Source organism: Sapajus apella, unplaced genomic scaffold (assembly GCF_009761245.1).
Source record: "Sapajus apella isolate SASKATOON/1434 unplaced genomic scaffold, GSC_monkey_1.0 scaffold4, whole genome shotgun sequence".
NCBI lineage: Eukaryota > Metazoa > Chordata > Mammalia > Primates > Cebidae > Sapajus > Sapajus apella.
Window position 1 is genome coordinate 1207486 of NW_022436944.1, and position 26567 is coordinate 1234052.

At 38.8% G+C, this 26567-nt stretch overlaps 1 protein-coding gene and 1 long non-coding RNA gene across 8 annotated transcripts in view; one reads left to right on the forward strand and one right to left on the reverse strand.

Annotated features, from left to right (window-relative positions):
* Positions 1-26567, forward strand: part of MECOM (MDS1 and EVI1 complex locus) — a 573219-nt gene that overhangs the window by 4885 nt on the left and 541767 nt on the right. The window lies entirely within an intron of this gene.
* LOC116536399 lies at positions 4841-23675 on the reverse strand. Its single transcript, XR_004262609.1, has 4 exons — positions 23596-23675; positions 7839-7842; positions 5296-5301; positions 4841-4851 (listed from the first exon to the last, which is right to left on the reverse strand). It is a non-coding gene; the product is annotated as an uncharacterized LOC116536399 (long non-coding RNA).

Consider the following 26567-nt stretch of genomic DNA (forward strand, 5'->3'; position numbering starts at 1 on the left):
CTTTCTCTCTCTCTCTCTCTCTCTCTCTCTCTCTCTCTTTCTTTCTTTCTTTTCTTTTTCCTTCCTTCCTTCCTTTCTTTTCTTTTTCTTTTTTTGAAGTTGAAGGTAAGGAATTGTAAGCAATTTCTCTTTAAACATATTACTGTTTGGGAGTTTATTTTATTTTTGTGAGTTGGGGCCAGGTTATCGTAGGCTGCAGTCGTGACCTGGGGCAGGAAGGGGGGACGCCCGGCTCCGTCCTCCCCAGGTTAGGAGGACAAGAGAGCGCAGACGAGTTGCCCCTGACCAGCCCGGCTCGCCCCCGTCTCTCCCGGCATCCCCCTGCGCGTCGCCTCCGCTAGAAGCGGGCGGTGAGATGGAGAAACTTGACTTGTCATCTCCTGGTCACCAGCTCTTTCCCTGTTCCCAAGGCACTCAGAGTCTTGTTCCCAAGAGCTGAGCACACCCTCCCGCGCCTCATCTCAAAGCCGCCTGGTGCTGGGGAAGTGGCCCCAGATGGACATGGGGGTGGGGCGGGGATGCACCAGTGAAGTAGGAGGCAGTGCTCACTCCGGGGCTCCCCTATATCTTGCTCTTCAGGCTGCTCAGCTCAGGGTCCCAAGCTTTGGCCAGAACTCTTCTTCCCCTCCCCAGTCTCAAAGGGGCTGCGTGCCTGGCGCGCTCCTTCTCCCCGGAGCCAGGTTTACATTTACGGTGTAAACTCACACCCACACATGCGCGTGCACACCCACACATGTCTTGGCTTCAGGAAGACAAGGAACACTCTTGTGCAGAATGCAGGCACATACTCACTCATTGACTCTCCCGTTTGGGATAGGCTCCTTCCCAGCCTCATAGGGCAATGGAGAGAGGGTTTGGGGGAGAGATGGGGCGGGAGGGAACAGTCACACTCTGATGATGCCAGGCACATTTTTCTGGAGTGACAGTTAACCCTTCCTCCGCTGGAAGCCGCTGTCAAGGCATTTTCTGAAATAGTCTGTGGGGTCTGCTTTTTTTTTTTTTTTTTTTTTTTCTCTTGGGCGGCCCAGGATACATCATTAGTTCCCTTCCTACTTCCCCACTCCATTAGCCACGGTCTTCTTTCTAAAATTAGATTTCCCCCTTCCCATTCTTCTGGCCTTCGGAGTTTACCAGGGAATTTTCAAGGAAATTCGCTGGATAATGAGAACAAGTGTGAGGAAGAGGATAAAGAGGAGACAGACAAATCGATCAGAAAACCAGAGAAGGAGACAGGAAGAGAGAAACAGTGTACTTCTTCCAGATCCTTCCTTAGTTTGCACAGATTGGTATTATCCTCCCTACAACCTCCAGGAAATGAAAAAAGTATAATCCTTGTTAATTACCTTTGCTTACTACATGCCATACAAGAAACTTCAGAGATGTCTCTACATAGGAAAGAAACTGTTTACAAAACTCTTTCAAAAGTGTGACATATTGCTCTAGTTCAGCACTAAAAAGCTAAACACACTTAGCCTCCTTTGAAGTGCCCTGGCTGGGGCCGCTTATTTGAGTGTGGTTCAGATATTGCTGTGGGTATAACTAATGGCTTCTACCTATTTAGCTCAAGTGGGAGGAGAGAAAGGCCTGAATTCCTTGTCCAATGGGTCCCTCTGGAGACTGGGTTCTGGCTTCTTGCCAGTTCTGTACAATGTCAACATTGAATATTTGAATTCCCAGACTCTATTTAACAAGTTTCTAAATAAATAAACTCATTGTGTGTCTGTGTTTAAAATTATTTCACCTCTTTCATAAAAGCTACAGCATCTTATTACATTGGCCTTGCAAGTTGATTTAAAAAAATAAACAAACAGATCTTAAGGCATTTTAATAGCCAGATCTCTACAATTTGTATGTACTGTGAAGCCATTCTCTTCCGTGTGGCTGTGTAGGGGCTACTTAGAGGGATTGTGGGCTGTTCTGTGTGACCTGATAGTGAATTATAATAAACACGTCAACTAAGTTCAGAAAGTCAGTGAAATATTAACTGCATCTAAAAGAAGACTTGACTGTAAACTTTAGTGTATTTAGATATTTGATAATTTTGTCTACTAGGTCTACAGGGACAGAGAGCCTTCGTGTCCTAAATGGCTGTCTGAATACAGACCCCCTCTCCTATCGATATCAGTAGGTCTAGAACTCTGCACAGATGGTTTTGTTTCTAGGCATTTTTTATCTGTGTATTTTTCTTGTAAGTTGGAAGCAGTAAATATACAGATATCCTCATATTTCACTTTGATGAAAAAAACCACAAGTCCTATGGTTTTACTAATTACTCAGCATTTAAATATCCATACAGCATTTTTATACATATAGAAGCATCATTGTTCTAAGAAGTACATACTGATTTTTTTTTTTTTTTTTTTTTTGAGACGGAGTTTCGCTCTTGTTACCCAGGCTGGAGTGCAATGGCGCGATCTCGGCTCACCGCAACCTCCGCCTCCTGGGTTCAGGCAATTCTCCTGCCCCAGCCTCCTGAGTCGCTGGGATTACAGGCACTCGCCACCATGCCCAGCTAATTTTTTGTATTTTTAGTAGAGACGGGGTTTCACCATGTTGACCAGGATGGTCTCGATCTCTTGACCTTGTGATCCACCCGCCTCGGCCTCCCAAAGTGCTGGGATTACAGGCTTGAGCCACCGTGCCCGGCCTTGATTTTTTTTTAAGGCAAGTTCTAGTCCTTTTGAAAGTGTGGACCCCATCTGAAGTTGTTAGGAAAGAAAGTAGAATTTACTCTAATTTATGTATATAAAGTACAACGTTATTAGTAAGAATGGGATTTGAAAGGGCACACAGCAAACCCCATAACATTTAGTGGGTAACGTGGAGAACTCAAAGCCAAGACAAAAATACCATCAACCATGCAAACCTTAAATAGATTACAATGACCTCAGCCATTTTCGTTTTCAAAAATAATAGCCGTGATTAAAATGGAGGAGTATTTTGCTTGGAACCACTCTTTAGCATTATTATAAAAGCTGTTTTGTGCTAAAAGAAATGTTTCATTATAGAAAAAAAGGCAACTGAATTTTTAATCAAATTCCTGACTTTTCAAAAGAGCTCATTCTTGAATTAATTTTTATTTTTATTTTAGTTATTATTCTTATTTGTTAGCAAACATGTTTTGGCTTGTATATTCAGCCAAATTCTTGACTACTGACTTTTATAACAATTCTAAAAGATACATTTATTTAGAAAAGAGATTTTGTTATCTTAGTAAACGTGTGTAGGGGTCATTAACTACAGAACAAAAAGATCCAACGTTTCCTTAACCTTGTTCAAGAACCTGCCTAAATGAATTCATTGTATATGTCAATGTTGTTCAAATGATGACATTTATGAATGAAAGTCCTTGTACATGGCAATTTTTGGGCTTTGGCAGTGGGCAGGCATACACAACAAATATCAATGTGCTAGGTCCTGTGCCCAGGCAAACTACATTCCCTACACTCACAAGTGTCACAAACGTGCACAACAGTGTTTGAATCTGGGCATGATCCCTGACTGAACAGCGATCTCTTTGAGTTATTGAATGCCCCTGAGGCCCAGCATCTTTGCTTGTGAAATGAGAGTAATAATACTGTCCTCCTTGGGCTGCTGTGAGGGTTAATTGGTAAAATGTGTGCAAAGTACCTAAGGCACATGCAATCAATCAATAAATCTTAGATTCAGTTTCCTTATAATTTATCAGTTAAATTTTCTGAAGAAGAAACATCCCTTTTTTCCATCCTGGTCAGTGTTTTTACCTAATTTGATTCTTAGAAGTATTTGCATGCCTTTAGTAAGCATTTTGTATGTCTTCTCAATAAATTATGCCCTCAGAATGAAGGGAAGTCACATCTAAAATTTGGCCACATTAAAACTGTCCATACCAAGCCAAACTAGTCAGTAAATTTATTTTAAAAACTTGAGCATCTTCCTATGCCCTTTACTTGGAGTGGGGGTGAGGGGGATGTGTAAATAAAATGATTGAGATTTCAACTTTTCCCCACAGATGTTGGCACTGTGTAAGCCACATATCCCAAATTTAGTTTTGCATACTCTCTAGTTGTCATTAGAAAATAATCTCTCCTGAATAAAAATCTGACTTTTAATGGAATGAGTTTGTAAGTCACTTTACTACTGTGGCTGAGTTACTCCTCTCTAAATGAAGGAATTGGACTAGAGCAGCGCTTGTAAATTTGCGGGTACCATAAATAAGTGAAGCAAGGTAGGTATAAGCCTTAAGCTCTCTCCTATTTTTATTTAACTTTTCGACGCCCAGGCTTTGTATTCCAGAACAAGAGGGCGTGGTGGGAACAGTGGAAAAATGGCAGTTCAAACTTCCTCTAAAGGTGGCAGCTTCTCAGTTCCAGCTCAGTGTTACCATTTGGGCAAGGGGGTTCAGGGCTACCAGGTCTTCTACTTTTTAAGAGAAGCCACACATCTGGGTTTCTATGTAAATTTTCTCTACTTTGTGAAATGTTGATTCAATTTTAAAAAATTCTGCAGGCCCAGCCCAACGCCTCTGACTATAATATATAGTTTGTAGGGTTTGCAATGTCTGGATTCATTGATTTCCAAGGTTCCTTTAAAGTTTCATTTTATGATGATAGCCATAAGCGTTTCTGAATATTACCTGTGTTTTTAAGATCTATATCTTTCTCCCCACACCAAAGTTAGTGTGTGTGTGTGTGTGTGTGTGTGTGTGTGTGTGTGTGTGTGTTTTGATAGGTGGAAGTATTTATTACAGAATCTGATATCTGGCCATTTATCTGGAAAAATAGTCTTTTACGACCATGTTGTGTCTTTCTTTCCCTCCATGTCATTTCATCATTAATTGGCTTAAGAAAATAAACTGAAACATTTCCTCCCCTTCTTGTAGCCACTGGCCACCATTCTTTCTTATTTCTTACTAAACCCAATTCTTTGATTTGTGGGCTTCGAGTTGGGCAGTAAATCATTAGGAGACAGTGGGAGAAGGAGTCATTTGGCTACTGTGGCTATTCAGAGGAAGAGTTCACCCCTGCCCTCCTAGAAGGGTCCAGATGTAATGTCCTGTACATCTGCAACTGAGGTACCCAACTGATTTTTAAGACCTGAACCTAGGGTGGAGAAATTAGTTCTTAAGGGATGAATGTCTTATCTGACAAGGGAGGCTTTCTTTGTCAGAAGGTCATATATGTTCTGGGAACATGTGAAAATAAACATATCTTGCACTGTTTATATTCATAAGTGTATTTCTAGCTGAAGTGATAGGTGAATAGCAGGTAAAATTAAGTCTTTAGGATGAAAGGTGTGGTGATGGAATGTCAACACAATGGACTCTCCCAATAAAGATTTGACTAAGCAATTTACAATGTCTAACTCAATACTGTAGTCATGGGACTTGTCAGTGAACACATGTCACTATCAGCTAACATTGTTGGGAATGTCATCGTATTAGGGAATACCTTTAGAGGAGGATTCTGAGTAGTGATGAACCACGCTTATAAGCATTATCAATGGGTTATCTCAATGGGAATGGTTACCTCATTCCCAATCTTGGCATTTACCTGGTGCTGAATCTCAAATTCCTTAGCTTGGCTATTGAGGGGCTCTACTTTTGTGCTGGGAGGATGTGGTGACTCTGAGTACAGAGTGGGAGTTAGATTTGCCTGGGTTTGAATCCTGGCTCTACCACTTACTAACTGGTTGAAATGAAGGCAAGCCATGTAACCATTTTGTGCCTCAGTCTCCTTACTTATGGAGTGTAGGTACTTACCTCATGTGAGGACTTGATCAATGAATGCATTTTGAATACCTTAAATAGAGCTCAACACATTCTTTTTTTGACTTTTCAGGCTTATCTTACTCAAGACTGGTCCATTCAGCTTAAACATTGTTTATTCATTCTGTACTTCTCACTCTCTTGTCAGCCTATTCTTGTGTTTCTACTTTCCGGCTTTTGGCCATAATGTTGCCATAGTTTGTAAATCTACCCATACTGCACCTTGACCGTCAAAATCTAACTCCTCTAAGATTTCATTTGAACTCCTGCTTCTTCGTGATCACTCCTGGAGATATGACTTATCTATGTTATTTTATTCCAATAGTATGGAATTATCATCATTTTGGCATTTTATTATAAATTACTTGTCTTCATGGTGTATATCTTATTTTTCTAGATCAACTGTAAAACTCATGGAGAGCCCATTTCTGTTTTATATAGGGCCTAATACTATGCTTTGCATATGGCAGATATCAATACGATTAGGTGATGGTGGTTAGCAATGGGCTTTGGAAGATTATGTGAACCCCTTCAATTTCTTTGCCTGTAAAACCTGTGGACTTAAGTAATGTCAGCACTGGAATTCTGGGATATCTGACACTTCAGTTGTGTACTAAATCCACAATTGACCTATTTGACAGTGATAAACCACCTGGAAAGTAGAGTATTATTCCTAATTTTCATCAATAATGCCCTCATTTTGCCAATGCAGGTATAGCCCATGACTTCTCACTTAAATCACAAATTGCTATTGATCTTAAACTCTGTACTAGACCTGATTCTAGAGAATGTCAGAGGACTCAAGGTAGAGATGGTAAAACGTTCTGTGGACTCATGTAATTCTTAGGGATTTGGGAATATTCAGTTTACAAGTCATCAGAAACCTAGTTTTTACCTAAATCCTCACACAAATTTAGGCAGTTTTACTGCCTATTTTATGCTCTGTTAATATGGAGCATGGTGTCAAGAATTTTGCTGTATATTTAAATGCACTTTTACGATTAAAGGTTCTTTTAATTTAAGGTTGATAGATGATGTATTGAATCTTGTATTACTGGTTAAATTAACCCAACTCACTCAACTCTGTCCCCTTAATTCAAGTGCAAAAATGACTTCTTCTCTGCCCCTTTCCCACTCCTCTAACCCCCATCTGTCATTTCACAAATCAACCATCTCTATAGAGAAAATAGGACTCTTTGTGTCTTGGGCAACTAACCTCAAGTCCTGAATGATTACAGGCTTTTAGAGCCTGTTAGGGGTTTTCTTTTACCAAGACCAGCCACATGTGATTTCTTGTTGTATGCTTAGGACTGCTTCTAAGTCAACAGGAACCCCTTTAAATGAGGGTAAGACTGAAAACCACAGCTTTTATGACTTTACCTTTGGTGGAAACTATGAAATAAGTAATAAAATGTTTCATGATAAAATGATAGTAAAAACGAATGGAGGGAATCGTCCTTCCATTGGTTTTCGCTACAGTCATAGTTCATGACCTTCTTTTGGGTCCCAGACTCCTGTGAGAATCCAATGCAAAGTATGGAGCTTCTTTCCAGAAAATGTACATGTACATAAATATTTTCATGCAATTTTAGCAGCTCATGGATTTCTAAATTTCTAAATGGTTGAATGGGGGTTTAACCATTTGTTCAGTCTTGATTCACCTTAGCATGTTTATTATAAAACATCTTAAAGTTTTTATCAATCTTTCTTCATTTTCCTATAAACTATTTTTTTCTTATTACAAAATTTATACACAATATTTTTTAAATGACAAGAATGTATCAAATACAAAATGAAAGTTATTTTCTTTTTTTTTTTTTGTCATAAATTGCCTGGAGATGACCACCATTCATCCTTTAGTGTAACTTCCAGCAGACTTTTCCCCCTTGTATATATTAGTACATACGTACATAAAGATTTATAACTTTTTACAGCAACTTGTTTTTCTTTTTTTTCTTCATAGGTTATAGGGGTACTTGTGGTATTTAGTTACATGAGTAAGTTTATATGATCTCAGATGATTTGTGAGATTTTGGCACACCCATCATCCGAGCAGTTTACACTGCAACGTATTTGTAGTCTTATCCCTCACCCCCCTCCCACCCTTTCCCCAAAACTCCCCAAAGTTTATTGTATCATTCTTATGCCTTTGCATTTTCATAGCTTAGGTCCTGTATATCAGTGAGAACATCAATGTTTGGTTTTCCATTCCTGAGTTACTTCACTTAGAATAATAGTCTCCAATCTCATCCAGGTCGCTGCAAATGCCGTAACCAAAAAAGAAAACCATAGACTGATATCCCTGATGAACACAGATGCTAAAATCCTTAACAACATAGTAGCTAACTGAATTCAACAACATGTCAGAAAGATAATCTGCCATGATCAAGTGGGTTTCATACCAGGGATGCAGGGATGGTTTAACATAGGCAAGTCAATAAATGCGATACACTACATAAACAGAATTAAAAACAAAAATCACATTAGCATCTCAACAGGTGCGGAAAAGGCATTTGACAAAATCCAGCATCCCTTTATGTTTAAAACTCTTGGCAAAATTGGCATTCAAGGGACATATCTCATTGTAATAAAAGCCATCTGTGACAAACCCATGACCAACATAATATTGAATGGGGAAAAGTTGAAAGCATTTCCTCTGAGAACTGGAACAAGACAATGATGTCCACTCTCCCCACTTGTCTTCAACATAGTACTAGAATTCCTAGCCAGAGCAATCAGACAAGAGAAAGAAATAAAGGGCTTTTTCTTTTTTTAAACTTAATAATATATCTTGGATCTTTTGTCTGTATGTATCAATCTAAACCATTCTTTTTAAAGGCAGAAGATCCTCTATTGTTTGGATCTTACACATTTCATTGAACCAATTCCCTATGGATGACATTTGGATAGTTTCCAGTTTTCAGAACAGAACAGACAGAGAAGTTCCCTAAGCCAGGATCCGAAGGAAAATGAAAGTGAAGTCTACAATTAAAGGAAGCTCACAGTTCAGGGTGAAGTGTGCTGACCTCTGAGACACCAGCACAGCAGGGCTTTGGGGAGGTCAGAGAGGGTTGCCTTACCCTGTCAGGGCAGATCAGATTTCTAAGCATCTTTACCCCCTGGAAGATCAAGGGTCTAAGACCAGAGCTAAGGTATATCTTTATAAGATCCACTGTGATATATCTGTGATATTTCAAGCTTACTGGATTATTTTGGCTCTCATATTATGACCCATTTTCCATTTCTTCCTGTTGCTTGGAACAGGCTGTAGCTGAAATCAATCCATGTAGCCCCAGCTAGATAAGGCTAAGTAAGTTGTTAGAGTTTCAGGCCTCAAGGTTTTTATTTTGTTGTTGTTAAGTGATTTCCTTGTTTGTGTGGGACATTATTATCATACTGTCTTATGCTGTACATGTACCTAAAGCCAGCTGATGAGACTAGACCTACCAGACTTTTTTGATGTTCTTTAAAAATTTACCCACAATAATTTCTAGCTTATGAATTGGAAAGAGCATTTTTATAGGAAAATGTTTTTCACTTGGTAATCAGAATATGGGAAAAGTTTTATAATGGAAACTATCTCTTACTTTTAACTATAGGATAAAAAATATGACAGTATAATGTTACACACTAAAGCCCATTAGATGCAAAATTCCAGTTTTTGATTATAAGTTATAAAGCAGGATAGAGAGACTTCTGAAAAGTGGTTTTCTTTGGCAATGATGTTGTTGATTAAATATAAAAAATTCAGAAAGAATTAGTTCAGCCTATTCCTTTACACAGAAGGTTATAAAAATGGAATAGCTGGGTTTTGGTTCTACTGGGGAGAACTATTTTACTTATAAAAACTCAATGGATTATATCAGACTGCAAATATATTCACATTTTAGATTGGATTTGAAAAGGTACCATTCAAGGAATTAAAATTATTCATCTAAATCTTTTAGGGATTAATTTACTTTGGAATTTTAATTCCCATTTATTTTCATTTTAATTTGGCGCAATATTTGTTCCAAATGCATACATTTTGTGTGGATGTTTATAGATTGTTCCATGAGGGCATTACACTAGTTAACATTTTTCAACATATCTTTTAAATTAGATAAATCAAATTGAATTAATAGTTATTGAATACCTAGTATATGTAAGGCATGATGAATTAAATCCTATAAATATTCAATTTCCTGAAAATATTGAACACCAACACTTGACAGACATACATATATCCCTGACAATGATTTATTAACAGAGAAAAAAATATCCATGACTACAAACTGGTTTTGTGAGCTTGGAATACTGAATCCTAAGTCTAACTCTTTTCTAGATTTTTTTTTTTTTTTTTTTTTTTTTTGAGACGGAGTTTTGCTCTTGCCGCCCAGGCTGGAGTGCAGTGGCGCAATCTCAGCTCACTGCAATCTCTGTCTCCCTGGTTCAAGTGATTCTCTTGCCTCAGCCTCTGGAGTAGCTGAGACAGGGTTTCACCTGGTGTCCAAGCTGCTCTCAAACCTATGTGCTCAAATGTTCTGCAAGCCTCGGCCTCCCAAAGTGCTGAGATTACAGGCATGATCCACTATGTCAGCTTGGTGTTTTCCTGAAAAGTCTGCCTATCACATTTGTCTGTTGTTAGGGAAATGCTGATTGTAATAACTGAGTAAGATGTAGGATGTATTTACACAGCCTATAAATACTTTATAGAAATACAAGCCTTGGGTCTGCAGATGGGCGAATTATTCTTTTCATGCTCACAGCTTTAGTGTATTTTATCCTTTGTGCAGTTAGAGCAAATTTTCCCATCACAGTTTAAGAACAAGTTCTCTTTAAAGAATCTCAAAGAATTCCTCCAGCTTCTTGCCACCTAGAGCTCTGTCTGAGAGCAAAGATTTGATCAAAATGCCCAAAGTGAAGTCTCCGTGGTTTCCAAAGGTGCATCTTTCTGCTAGGTTCAATTTTATCCAGTAGAAAACAGTGCTACTCCCAAACTAACATGAACTCACAGAAGTGGCTTGTCTCTCAGGCTGGCATGTGATTTTCTTGTTCATGAAACAGAAATAAGAATAAAAAGCACTGTCTTCTCTTCCAACTGTCTTTGCCAACCATCTTGCTGAGCTGTGTGTATGCATCCAAGCCAATGTTCCAGCCACTAGGCTTGGCACAGAAATCAGGGCATTGAACATCATTACTTTTGGGCACAGTCTGAAATTCTAAGCAGAATTCCCTATTTGCCTAAATGCATAAAATGTGAGTAATTTATGTATCCCGTTAGTAATGTTGCAGTATTAAAATACCAGCATAGACATGGTTTGACCCATGAAACAGCATTGTATCATCTTTTTTTTTTGACCTAAAAATACTGGGGTGATGGATCATTAGAGGATGGTAAATGTCAAGGTAAAAAGCATTATATGTCTAGGGTTTTCAAAGTGCCTCATGGTCTCTATGTCAAATCTCTCTTCCTGCCCTCAAGTGATGGTATTATTAGTCACCAAGGTTTAACCTTCAAGAAGAGAAAATACTCTGATACCTAATACAGTACAATGAGCTGCATCTTAGTTAAACTTCCAAGTGAATCCTTGGCTGGGACTTGTAGAATGTAACCATTTGTTTGTTTCTACTGCTTCTGGAGTAATTTACCTAACCATCTCATCAGATCTCATTATGAAGCTTTATAATTACTAATAGTTTTCCTAAGAGGAAAATGCTTTCTGTGGTGTTTTGAGCCCTACCCACCTTGAAGATAGGGACTTGTTTATTTTTTCTTATGTGTGATCATCTCAAAAGTTCAGCACACTTTGGGTATTGTGAACACATTTTCTGGTGGCTAATGCTGACTGGGAAGTCAGGATGTAGGGGTTTGAGTCTCAAGCTTGCTACTCATCAGTATGGTATCCTTCTGCAGGGCATTAAGCCTCTGAGCCTCAGTGTCCTCAAGTATAAGACTGGAACAATAATTACCTCTGCTTTGAGTTCTTTCAGACCAGTAATAATAACATAAGATGGTATATGGGTAAGTTTTTATCAGCTGCAAAAAGCTGTGTGAGGTTTTTTTTTTTTTGGCATTGAGATACCTGGCAGCTGCTGTGTAAATTTAATACACACTTAGAATTTCTTATTATAAACTCTAGAAATTACAGAATATTAAAAATGCTAAGATAGTATTAAGAATGTAGACTCTGAGCCACATTATTTAGGTTGGCATCTTGGCTCTATCACTACCTAGCTGTGTGGCATGGGCTGGCTATTTACCTCTCTGTGCCTCAATGTCATCATCTATCAAATGGAGATAATTAATAATAGCAACAATAAGTAATAACGCCAGTCAAGGTTGTTGAGTGTTCATGCATTATTGCGGTTAATCCTCACATCTCTATGAGGTGGAGGATATTATTGTCTTAGCTTAGAGATGAGCGCCCTGGAGACATGTTTGTTCTTTGCTCCAAGCCTCTTACATTTAAGTGCAGAGCCAGATCCAAACCTTGATCTGTTTTACAGTAAAGTCCAAGAACTTAATCTGAATGAGTACTCCACTGCCTTATTTTTTTCAAATACAGAAATAAAAGTAGAACATTACATTGTCTGGGCATTCTCAAACTCATAAAACGTAGTAAGACTTGGTTAAAAGACACTTTAACTCAAAGAAATGATTTCAAACAACTGTTAGTAAAGACAAATTTTGCTGTGATTTAAAATGAGAAATCTTCTTTTTATGACAGGGGCTGGTCATCACTTCATCTCTCATTTTCTTCCTCAAGTTATCTGCATTGTGATTTTCTATCACATGATTTTAGTTTTATTTAGGTAACTCCAAACATCTCTGCTGAATGAATGACTTAGAGATACTTCATTACTTCATTGCTTGATATCACAAGCTAATTATACCTTATCATTTACCAGTACATAGATGGTGCTAGATTCAGATTTTCATTTCCTAAACAATGTATTGTGACAGTAAACTTGCCCAAGCTCACCAGAATATTTTTAAGGCAAGGAAAGCTATCTACAACTTTCTAATTTTTTTTTTTTTTTGATACAACATCTGAAACCAAGTCCTGTTCACTTATCCTCAATTTTGTTTTAATATTCAAATGACTTGGGCCTGCAACAAAGCATTTGAGTAGTTACTTAATTGAATAACCTGTAGAATTTAGATAAGGGAAGGCTAATGAGCTCTCAGATCTAGTTCTTTTTTTCTTTTTCTGTTTAAGAAAAGGGCAGTGAACAAGTTAAGAGAAGAGACAGTGACTTTCAAATATGGCTGCATTGAATCAGTTGGAATGCTTAAAAATACTGTCCATCCCAATCCAATTAAATCAGAGTCTCTGGGGATGGGACTCAGACATTGGAGAGCAATGTGAGTCCTGGACATGAGAAACAGGGAGGAAGGAGGTCATTTTGATTAAACAATAGGGAGATAGTAGGGCTGTATTCACATGCTACCTTTGGGGGCTACTTCCAGAATTATATATTTTTTCATGTATGGTTTGCTTTCAGTTTTTACAGGCATAGCATTGTCTTTAAATCTGGTTAATGATCTTGCTTTCTGCCTATGATTTCTGGCCTTTGTAGCAGCAATAGATGAGACATTCTCAGTTGTGAAAGGCTATTGATGGGGTAGCTTTGTCACAGGCAGTGGATGATTTGTGGAGAATCCAGAAGCTCTGATATCTTTTTGACCATTTTGATCTCGTGGCCATTTCTAAGGAGACAATAATGTTTCTTTAGATTAAACAACAAGGAAAACAATCCAAACAGAGACAGAATCAGTAGCTGCTTTACTATTGCTAGCCACTTTTGTCTTTTGATTTTCCAGAATTCCAGACATAAATGTTTCTGCCAACCTTCCCATGCAAAGAGAGAGCAATGGGAATTCTAGAGAAGGTATGTAGGGAAACCAGAAAAAAAAATATATCTGTCTACTCAGAAATGTTAAAAAGCAGGATATTAGGTTTTAGGGTGGGATCGGACTATATTTTAGGAAGTTTAGATGTTGAACGCCAGTAGCCCTTGTGCTTGGTTGGTTTTAATCAATGCTGTTAGTCACATACTTCCATATACATGAACGTTCATTAAACAATCTCATTTGTTGTTGTTGGACAGCATAGGTATGTTCAGTTGCACCTGAGTGTACATTTGGTCTGTGTGCCTAATGGTTCCAGAGGTTTAGCTGAGCTTGGTGGGATGGACACAGAAACAGCCTCTGTTGAGAAACACAACCATTTATGTGTACCTATGGTAAAGAAGAATGGCCTTACTCAAAGAGAGGCCTAAGCCAGTAAAGAGGCATGAGTGCGTATTTATAAAATGTGTGCAGGTGTGTATCTTTGGACACCTGAAGGCCCCCCTCCTTCGGTTTAAACAGTTTGTTTAAAAGCTATTAACGATATTGCACAAAACCTCTGACAGATTTCGTTTGGATTCTGGAGCTTATTTCAAGGCTGTTTAATCTAATTGCCCCTTTGTTTTGTTTCCCCGAAATGATCACTTGAGTTTTATAATTTTTAGAATTTCCTTTGAACCAAGTGTAAAGGAATATGATGGCTCAATTGTTGAAAAGAGAAATTAAAGCCAGGTTTTTATGAGAGTTTGGAGTTTTAAAAATTATAATGCCAGTGTAAGATGAATATAAAATACAAAATGGCAGGGGCCAAGTGAGGTGGCTCACACCTGTAATCCCAGCACTTTGGGAGGCTGAGTCAGGCGGATTCCCTGAGGTCAGGAGTTCAAGACCAGCCTGGCCAGCATGGAAAAACCTTGTCTCTACTAAAAATACAAAAAAATACTAAAAATACAAAAATTAGCCAGGTGTGGTGGCATGCATTTGTAATCCCAGCTACTTGGGAGGCTGATAGAGGAGAATCACTTGAACCCAGGGGAGGGGGGAGTGGAGGGTGGAGTGAGCTGAGATTGTGCCACTGCACTCCAGCCTGGGTGACGGAGTGAGATCCTGTCTCAATAAATAAATAAATAAATAAAATAAGACAGCAGGAACTGAACTGAGAGTACAGTTCTATAGCCTCAGGAGTGGCACTTCAGAATCATAACTATTTGAGATAATCTATGTATTTTAATCATGCACCATAAATTATGGTGCAATAGGAGTTTTACCATACAATATGGTAAACTAAAGAAAATGAAATAATTCTATTCTACAGTTGAGGCTTGAAAGAAGGAAAATGATGGTAAGTCTTTCTAGGCAACACATATAGGAGGGGTGAAACTGGTAAGAAAATGCTGGCTTACCTATTTCTTAGCTGCTGGACTGCATATTTTGTTGCTATCAGAGGCAGTTTTGTGACTTGTTTTATGAAAGTTGAGCATTTCTAGTTGAGAGACATCTTTTTCACTCTACAGAAATTATTCAGTTCATTTTCACTGTGGTAAATAAAATAGTTTCTTCTATGGAGTGTTTAAATCCCATAAAATAGGAAGCTGTATTCTAAAAGTTAGACCCAATATTCAGAACCCAGTGGAGATGAAGGCCCTAGGTCAGGCCAGAGTTATCATGGTGCCCTCAGTTAATGTTTTTGAAGCTTCCACTTGGTGAATGATTTTGGATGAAGGTTTCTTTTAGTAATTTCATAAGTGACATAATTTTCTCTTATGAAGCTTCTGTTTTGAGAATAAGCAGAAGGAAATGGTAGTAATAACAAGATTGATTTGTGCTCATTCACACTTTTCTGCCATTTGGATTCTGTGAGTGGTGGGGTAGGATACAGGACAGCAGAAGAAAGAATGTGCAAGAAAAACAGGTGTGCAGCAGAAAGAGGATATGCCAGGTAGAGCACACTTGGGGTACTCATAAGAGCGTTTCTTTAGAAAACACAGTACTAATAACGCAATATTTAAAGGCTCATATTTGGGGATTCACATATTTCCATTAATAGTTCTGGGAAAAGAAAATTTAGCAAAACCTGATTGATGACCAATGTAATTTAATTAGACTGAAGCCTCATAAATATGCAATGTTATTTGAATGAGGAGTTGAATTATTAGACTTCCTGAGAAAAAATGACAATTTGGTTTGCTTCGGAGCTTACCGCAAACCTTTCTGCCCTTGTATAAATGTATAAAATGATTTGGTAATTTAAACACTAGAAGAAAGACTAAATTCGATTGACCAGTTGCAGTAACCATTCGTAGATATTTTTTCTCTCCTTTGTATCCCTGAACCCTCTTTTCTCGTTTTGTGATTGCAGATATTGCTTTCTTGAGCCATGCATTCTGTAATAGCTTTGAAAGATGCTATTAGGTTTCCAGTCTCCCAATAATTTCACACTGCCTTAAATCCTTTGCATGGTGGCTTTACTAGCACATCCAGAACAAACTATTAAGACTTTATAACAATATTAAAATCATTCAGTTGACCAATGAGACTTACCGATTTTTTTTTTTTTTTGATAGGTTGGCAGGATGAGGTAGGGGAGGGGAGTGTGAGAGTACTTTTTATTTTTTCTTTTTCTTTAACCTTTGTTTTGAATAAAACTGGCCAGGGTAAATACCTGAAACTGTGTGAATTGATAGGCTCTATCTCCGAGATCATTTGGCAACTCAGAGTGTACCAGAGCCCTCTGCATAACCATGGTGAGTCTTCGAGCAGTCAGACTTTTGCTCTTTTATCTTCTCTGAACTGCTCTTTACTTTTGGCCAAGATTCTTTCCTTTTCACTTTTTTTTTGTTCTCAGTTGGCCTAAGAACCTACCCTACAATGGATGGATTTGCAGTTTTCTTAATGGTTTATCAGTTATCTATTTTACAATTCCATTTCTAAACATTTTCCTTCTCTCTTGTCTTCCCTTCACACTTGAAATGGATAAAGCAGAAGTTTTATTTTTCATGCCTGCCTTCCCCAGTCACCGTCTGCACCATCTCTGTATTCTCTCTTTTTAATTCCCTGCAAGTGTTGGACAGCCCTGTATTCTCTTTATGCCATTTCGTTAGATTCTTTGCTGAAATGAAATATTTGATTAATAAATGGGAAGGTCCTTACTAGTGATTGATAACTAATCTTAGAAACACTGTCATTTGCAATTCATTAAATGCCTTATTTGCCATTTATATTTACTGAAAATTGATACTCTGTGTATTAGTTCTTTCTCAATGACATATCACTGGTAAATGTATAATTAAAAGAGAGCTTAATTCCAATTTGTCTTCATTTCTCCTTGAAATAATCTTACAGCTGTCATATGGACCTTCTTCTCCATTCCAATGCATTCCTTTTTGCCAATGCCCACAGTTGTTCTCTGTTATTTATGAATTTCTTTCCTCATGGCAGTATCGTATTGTCAGAAGACCCAAATTCAAATTCTATCTCTGACACTGGTTGTGACTTTGGAAAAATAGTGAATAGCCCCCTTACCTCAGTTTTCTCTTCTGTAAAGTGGGAGTGAGAATATTTATTTCACAGAATTAGCATGAGGTTCAAATGAGATAATACATTGGAAATGCTTTGTTAACTAAAAACTGGCATTCATATTGGTATTGAATTAGTCAACATGGTCCTCTAGCTCCTTTGAATAGAATACTCGTGATAATGCTTCATACCTGCAGGTTATAGATATATTACAAAGAACAATTTGCAAGGAAAATAAAAAACTGGCCACAGATACGTAGTGAAACCCTCAATGAACAGTGCCAAATCTCTCCATTGCACAGGAGACAGAGCCATCAGAGGGTGCAGCCTTATCGGTAAGGAGTTGGCTCAGTGGGGTTAAAGTCACAGAAACACTGACCCACCCAGGTCTGAGCCTATGCAAATAGAGAACAGTCAATATACTGACTGATTAATTTTCCTTCAGCCAATCATGTCCTGAGATAACTCTAAGTGCTTTCCTATGTCTCACTGCTGTGACTCCCGTCTATTCCCTTATATGTTAGCACCTGGCCTCCAGCTTCCTTAATCTTGCTCTGGTCTGGGTTTTTCACCAAATGAAGCTTTCTTTGATCACTAAACAGATTTTCTTCCATTTTCTGCCGCCATCCTGTTTTCCTGAACTCTGATCTTAGGGTGGCACTTAGCATGACAGGTGGCAATGTGGAAAGACTTCTGCTCTTCGAGTGTTGCCTCTTCCTGCCTATGGAGACCTAGAGTGTCACTGGTGGGGCTTCAGGTGGGTGGCCAAAGGCTTCATGCCCTCTGTGGGAGAATGCATTGACCCTCATCCCCCAAAGCGTCTAATTTCTTCACATAGGCATGCACTGATTGGACAAGGGAGGGTGATATAATTGGGGTCACCTCCTCATAATTTAGTTGAGGCTAGAGCCTGTCTTTCTTTTGGCAAACCTTGATTTATGGGAGACATAGGATTTGGGGGCAGAGCACATATTTAAAGCTGTGTCTACTACTTAGTAGCTCTGAGACCTTGGACATTATCACCTTTACAACCCAGAGATGAGACACCGACTTCATAAGGGTGTGGTAATGTTTCCATGACATCATATTTGTACTGAGCTTAGCAATTTGAAATCCTCAGTAAATTCATTTTCTTTAGTTCTATGATTTCTGTAAAGCTGCTACTGTTACCACCACCCCTTACAGAAGAGAAGCCTTAATAGTGAAATAAAATATTAGAATAGCACAGATGGACATACTCCTACAGGTAGATTTCGCCTCAAATTCCATTAAAGTGTCAATATTTTTTCTAGTGCTTCTCTCTACTGACCAGCACCTTAGTAGTAGTCATTAAAATTTTAGAACAGTGAAAGACAATGTTTTGGAGAAAACTTTTCAATAATTTTTTATTGACAGCCCAATTTTCTTTCAATCTTGGATGGACTTATTTTTCGATTCTGATCTGTGGGCCAACAAATGGTAAGGTCGGTTCTGATTATTATTTAGGGTCTTATTCTTTTAGTAGGTAATTTAGGATTTATCAGCTTTAGACATCTATTGTTCAAATAAATTATTTGAATACTTTTTTGAATTAAAAATTTGAATAACATATCTTAATATTGCTCAAATCAAATATTCACTACCTCTCCTGGGGAGAATTTTCTCTGTGACTCTCGGTTTGCTCTGACCAATACATGCAACAGAAGTTTGTAAGATTCACCATGTGGTTCACTGTGTTGTGTCCTTTTCCTGTTCCAGAAAGAGGCTTATTTAAGCAGCCTAAGGCCCAGAGAAAAGATGAAGATGAGGCATAGTTGACCAAGAATGGGACACATAGCATAACATTAGCAATAAATAAACTTGTCATAAGCCACTGAGATTTTGGAGTTAGTTACTACTGAAGAGTAACTTAACCTATTCTGACTGATATAGTCCATGTTATAGGTATAAATACTGATGAATTTTGATTAATGTTTTATTGATGTGCCAATTATATATGCTATTTGAATACTTAGGCTTTTGTGAACTGTGAATTATGTTTAAATTGCAATTGATTTTAATTTATTCCTTTTTCCTATATTGATTACAAGAGTTTCATGTATAATGAAGTATATACTTGGAAGATATTAGTTATTAATAAAGAAAAACAAATTTAAGCTGGCTTAAAAATTAAGGGGACTTATTAGCTTATGAAACTGAAAAATCTAATAGATTATGCTTTAGGTACAGTTGGATCAAGACTCTGGTTCCATGTTTTTCAGTGTTGCTCTTGGCCCTTCTTTCTCTGTGTGTTGGCTTCAGACCATCACAAAATGCTTTACTACATACTTTGTTATTCATATTCAGTAGGAAATACAAAACTTTTTTTCTCCAAAACTTTGAAAAAAATCATAATCTTTCCTCTAATTGGGCTGAGTTAGGCAATATGTCTGCTTCTGAAGACACTTCTGTGACTAGAGGAACACTATGCACTGATCAGCTCAGACCTGGGACACATGCCCATCCCTGAACCAAGTCCGAATCCAACCCTAGAGTTTGAAATGATGCCATATGAATATGAGAGAGGTAGGTGTTATAGCAGATAAATCCTAACTTTTCTCTGGGTTAATACATTTATTAAGTAATACATTTATTAAGTAAAATTTGAGTTATCTCATAGACTGATATGGGTGTTGCTAATCCTACTGATTAATTCACCTCCAGGAGGTTTATTCAGTATCTTAGCTCTCTTCCATCTTCAACATGGTGCTCCAAAAGTTGCTGCAAACCAAAAAAGAGATCTTAGGGAAGATACATTACTTCCCAACTACTTTGGCTCAGAAATGTCACATATCACATCTGCTCAAATTCCATTGGTGAGAACTAATCATGTGACCCCTCCTAGGTCAAGAAAAGCGTGAAGTGTGAGAATATGCCTTGACTGGGCGTCTGCTTTCCAGCATGCATTCCATCCTGTGGAAGGCAGCATGTTGAATCTTTGCTGGTCAGCCAGCTGACTCTGCCATGGATGTTAATCCCACCCACGCAGCATAAAGGGAGATAAATGGAGTTAATATTGGGGAGGCAGCTAACCATGTCATCCACACGAGAAAGCCAGGTCTTAATGTCAGGCAGGCACTGATTTGTGCTGAAGCAGATGTGTGAGCCCTCCATTGCTATTAGACTGACCGATAAGATCAAAAGTCTACGTATGGCTGGGCGCGGTGGCTCACGCCTGTAATCCCAGCACTTTGGGAGGCCGAGGCGGGTGGATCACGAGGTCAAGAGATCGAGACCATCCTGGTCAACATGGTGAAACCCCGTCTCTACTAAAAATACAAAAAATCAGCTGGGCATGGTGGCGCATGCCTGTAATCCCAGCTACTCAGGAGGCTGAGGCAGGAGAATTGCCTGAACCCAGGAGGCGGAGGTTGCGGTGAGCCAAGATTGCGCCATTGCACTCCAGCCTGGGCAACAAGAGCGAAGCTCCGTCTCAAAAAAAAAAAAAAAAAAAAAAAAAAGTCCACATATTACTTGAAAATAATTTCAGAAAATTATATACTAGTAAATACATGATTACTAGCAAGATGTCAATTTCCTCTCTCTGGAAGAGCAGGTGAGCACTAAGACTCAGGTGGGATGTGAGGTAGAGTGCTCCTTCTCAGGGTCATGGTACATGGTTGCAGGGGGCTGATACTGTGAGTCATGTGCAGCAGGACCACTGGGGATGAATGTGGAGAATGTGTCCATGAGGGTCACACAAAGGGGCTGCATGCAGAACTAGGGTGCAGCCCATATTGGGGAGGTCTTGGGGAACAAGACAGAGAAGAAGAGTGAGAGGAAGGTGAGTAGTTAGGAGGGAGGTGGTTTCATGAAATTCAAAGTTTGAAATGTAGTCTTAATGCCAGAGGAAGACTTTTAAGTGCTCTGAGTGCAAGTCAATGGAGAAGAAATACAGTTCGTTATATTATCTACTACATAAGAGTTTTAATTATCAAGTTCTTTAACTTGTATAAAGTACTCTGGGAGCTTTTCTTACCTTTCAGGTGTGAGATTAAATATTTCTTCTCCAGAGAGACATCCTTGGTGAGAATTTTCTCTACCATCGCTTCTTTATTACTGTATTTCATGTCAAAGTTGTAATCATTGTTTTGCTTACTTTGTGGAGTCTACCTCTCATACTGGATTGCTAGCTCAAAGGTTATGTCTCCTTTGACCCCAACTGAATACTCATTACCTTGCACTGTGTGTGGAATCATATAGAATGAATGGTGTTTTCAATATTTTATTGGCCCATGATTATAAACATCTACTGATTTTTTAATTTGTAGAGTAGCTCTTTCAATCCAATTATGATGCTAGAAATTAAATAAATTATTTCAAACTTGTAAAACTTAAAGATCACATATAATGAATTTGTGATTTGTTGAAATTCTACTTGAGTGAATTTGAAGTTAAGTGAGATTTTACTGTTGTGTGATATTCTCCAACAGTCTGAGCTAGGACACAGTGTCAGAGAGCTCTGTTCTTCTGGTTGATTTTTATTTCAGAGTTTTGAGTCATCCATAGGCCTCTAATATCTGAGGCCCAGGACAACTGGGCTGTAAGTTTTTGGGACCCTAGAGTCATCTTTGACATTTCCAGGCCCAGAATAAAAGTAGATTCTCATATCCACAGTCTCCAACTTGGGTCTGATTCCAGCTATTTCTGTGTAACAAATCAACCCTAAACTTAATGGCTTAAAACAACAGTTTATTATTATTTTTTGTAGTTCTAGGTATTGACTGAGTTTATCTGGGTTGGTCTCACTTGTGGTCTCATGTGGTTGTGGTTAGACATCGGCTGGGGCTGCAGTCATTAGAAGACCACTGAGCGGGACGTTTGAGTGGCTCAATCGAATGGCTGCTGCTACTGTCTGAGTTCAGCTGAGGCTCTTGAAGACCTGAATGTCTGCATATGGCTTCTTATAGCACAGTGGCTGGGTTGCTGGAGGGAGCATTCCAAGATGGAAGGCTTTTTGTGACCTAGCATTGCAGTCATGCTGTGTTGCTGCTGCTATATCCTATAGGTCAAATGCGAGTGCAGGACCAACCCAGGTTTGAGTTGAGGAGACTATACAAGGGCACAAATACTGGGGCTTATAGGTGAATAGGGTGGCATTTTCGGAGACTAGGTAGTCTATTTAGAAATGAGCAGATCACAGTCTAGAATGTTAGGCCAGGTTTGTTCACACAAGACTCTTTGCTCTGTTTAGAGGTTGTTCATGTTTGCTCTAGATCATGGTAGGAGTGGGGGAATGTCTTTCTCTGTGGACGGATGTCCCAATTCAGGAATGTGAAATTGTTGAAACTTAAGATTCTCTAAAATATCAGGAAACTGAGCCCAAGAGATCTTAACTCTTCCTAGTCTGTTGCATGGCTCACCTGATGTAATGGTCAACTGGGGACAGGATCATGAACCTTCGCAAGTCTAAAGATTCCAGGAGGTGTGCGCTTCTACTTGGCAGTTATAAACTGCTAAGGAGTGGCTGCATTGTATTTAGAGGTCCATCTGACCCTTAGATTCATAGAACAAATATCCCAGACTGCTTGAGATTTCTGGGCTGCTTCTTATCACTGAAGTTTGACTCTTCCGCATTAGTCTCCTACTTCTTTTTTCTATTACATGAAAAATATATCCAGACATTGTTTTGGAGCATTAGGAAAGAGTGGTAGTTTCTAGGAGACAAATGTGTTTGTCATGCAAATTAACCCCTTAGTGTTAAAAAAGATTCTTACTAGGGAAAAAGTAGACATAGGGAAACCTTGGTTTTGGGAAAGCGTTTTATAAAATTTCATTATATCTTTGTGGATAAGGTGATGAAAGTGGGCAGGGTGAGTTAGACAGCTGATGAAATAACCATATCTAAAGGTCTTAGATCTGTCAAACTGGGGAAACTAGTGGATGGCAGCAATAATCTGTCCTCATCTTCTGTAATGTCACATTGGTATCTATGATGTAGACAGAATGCTTCTCAAGTTTTTTAGATGACTTCACTGGAGTATATGGCCCATATAAAAGATAACAAGTATTATCCACATTACTTTTTCAAGTTGGAATTCTGGTGATCTGCAAGGTGCCTGGTGATCTCCAAGGTGTCACTCAGTAGACACAAATGTAAAATTGTTCGTTTAGGTTTCAAAATTAATTGCATAACTATGGGAAGGCTTGACAGCAGATTTAGGTGAAGAGTAACTAGTTGAACAGAAGCTATATATGAATAAGGGTGATCATGCAGCTTCTGAAAGCTGGCATTATATTAGTGCAATAAAGAAATAAATTAATTATGAAAACGATCCTTCCCTTTATACTCCAGGTTATTTAGAGCATATCCAGTGTATACAATATTGGTTGCTACCTTTGAAGAAGCACACTGACAACCAGAGTATATGAAGCCACATCATGTGAGAAACTACAGAATTGTACGTGTTCAATGAATATTTAGAAATTTAAGCTAAGAGAATATGCAGCATTTGAGAATGGACTTGAAAGATGGATTCACTTTTGATAGAAATGTGGAAATGCAGAGAAGACTATATGAGCTGAGTTAGAGAATTATAAGATATGTCCAGGAAATGATGAACCATCTCCTTTGTTTTAATTGTGTGGTGCATGGCAGATAGCAGTGGGAGTTGAGGCTAAAAATGTAGGTTGGAGAAGATGGTTCCAACCTGGAATGCTACATCAGGGTGTGTGTATTTACCTTGGTAGGCAATAGGAAGTTATCCATGGCTTATAAACTAAGCAATAATAATGGAAATAATGAGGATAATAATAATAAAGTTCAAAGGCACTGTTCTAAGCTGTTACATATGTTAACTCATTTAATTTTTGCAATAGTCCTATGAGTTAGACATTGCTATCATCCTTGTTTTATAAATGAGAAAACAAAGGAGCAGAGATTCAGTAACTTCAGTAACAAAATCACACCATTCATAAAGGATAGAGCAGCAGCCTGGCCTGATGCTGTGCTCTGACCCCCTTTCCTGGACAGTGCCCTGGCAGCGTCACAAGGGCTGAACTGCATGCACCTCTTCTGTGTTTTCTGTAGCGTCTGCTGCAGCACCCAGAACACTGTGGTCCACCCTGGCCTAACATTTCACTTCTCACTTCTGCTTGGAACGACCCAACAGAAAAACAAGGTGCTGGAGATAAAGGAAGAAGATAATTTAAAAAAGTGATTAAGAAACTGTGTTTACTTTTTGGATTTTGAGGCCTTTCAGGTTTGAACAGTGACTTGTGGGCGGTGCATCTAGACTCTGGTTCACTGCCAAGAGCTGGGTGTGTCTAGCACAGAGGAGTGATTTAAGAGTAATTTAAGTTTAAGTGCTCCCAAATGAACATTACCCCGGTAGCATAAGGTTAAATTCTGGCTTTGCAAGGCCCCAAGCAGACATTTAATAAAGAGAACCTTTGGCCCTTTGTTCAAACCCCACTGATGTCTGGATGCCTTGCAATTCTGGTGCTACTTGGGTGGCATTGATGTTTGAGAGAAAGAAAAAGGTTGATTGGAGATGGGGCCCTTCTGCCCTCTGCTATTTGTCCCTCTTCAGCCTCACCAACAAACCTTGGCTAACATCCTCAAGTTAGAGAGATTAGCTATTTAAATAGAGGGTCAGAGTTAGTAAGACAAGGTGTGGGTTTAACAGTGACTTGGATAAACTTACTTGTGATGCTCCTGTATGAACACATTAGCTTAAAAAAAAACTTACTGGGGCATGATCTCAAAAACTCTGTAAATAAGGGGTAAAACCATTAATGCTGGCTAATAAACTTTCGTTGCTAGCAAAGAGGTATGTGTGTGCATTTGTGCACACATATGTGTGGGTACCCGTGTGTGTTCTGGAGACTCGGGAATATTTAGCTCGATGACTATATTTGTTTTTAAAAGACCTAAAGTTAATTAGTTTAGATATTAATGCAGTTTTCCTCTTTAATGCTTCAGGAGCATCTCAGTGCTCTTGTTTCTGCTGTCCCTGCACTGTGGCCGGCAGTCCTGTTCAGTCACACTGAATGGTCGCATTCTGTGGGATGAGTTCTCTAATAACAGGGATGTGGTATGGACACCAGCCATGCCTTTTCTCAACAACCCTCCCCACTGGCCTACTGCCTTTTTTTTTTTTTTTTGCCAGGGTTACTACTGTTTACCTCTCTCTTCCTGTCTTACTTTGTTTCCTCCCTGTCACTTCATCCCCTGCTTGTCTTAGGCTGTTTCTTCGTTCAATACTGTGTGTGTGTGTGTGTGTGTGTGTGTGTGTGTGTGTGTGTGAATTATTCTGTGGTGGCTGTGGGGAACAGGCAGTGCCAAACCCTTGGCAGGAATATCATCCACGTATAGTAATGCCCACACCCTCGAAGAACCTTTTGTTCTTTGAATCCCACTCCTGTGGGTTGATATTTTAGTGAGAGTAGTGAGTAGCCCAGTATTTTTCTTCCTTCTAATTCATTTAACACACACACATGCACACATCTATCTTCTGCTAAGATGTACAAGTATGAGATAAATGGGAACACAAGGATCATATTGTACTTGAGTTATATCATTGCTGACTTCCTGAGAAGCCTGTTCAAATGACTAGAGGATGTTAACGAAACTGACAATGTGTTTCTCTGAGGTGGAAGTGAGCAAAACATCTGCTTTTATAATAGTCTGCTTGCCTGGATAGGCATGTACCGTTTTGTTGTTCCAGAAGACTTTCAAGCAAATATACTGGTGAGTTTCAATGGCTTGGAACTTCCTGTTTTGTGATTTAAAAAAAAAATGCCTTTGGAGAATGGGCAATGTTCACAGGATTCAGTGTTGCTTTAAATGTATTCTCAGCCCCCAGATTATCTCAGGGAAAGATTGATTAGGAAGCTACATGGGATAGAAAGCAGATGATGGGTCCACTGCTTTTTTCCTTTAGTGCATAGCATTTGTTGACACTATTGGGCAATACAATGAACCTAGTGTTGGAGATGCTAAGGCCAAGAAATACAGAACGTTGAAAGGACAATCATCCTACAAAATGTTCAGGAAGTCCATTCAAACCTTTTCCTTTTGATTTACAACCTTTGTTCAGATAGGGCCTCAGAAAATAAAACCAAACAAAAATAAAGACTTTTGGGATGAGCTGAGATGGATTGTCATGAATTTCATGAAGAATTTGAGGAACATAATATTTAATGGTGACATTGGCAGATAGAACAGCTTTTCTGGTGTTTGCATGTGAGAGATGTGACTCTGGCCAACCTAGTGTTTGACTCAAAAGCATAAGCTTGGAGACTATGGGATTTTTAAATTGTCACCTCTTGTATGTGGTCTTAGGCAGCCATTTGCATCACCTCTTTGGATTGCGAGTTAGTCCTGGTGTAAAATGGAGTGATGTTTAGATTATTTTTATCTCAAGATGATGCTCTGTAATTGGATGACTGTCTTCACCTCTTTGGAGTTTGAATCATTCTGTCTGTAAAATGAAGCTATATATAGAAGCT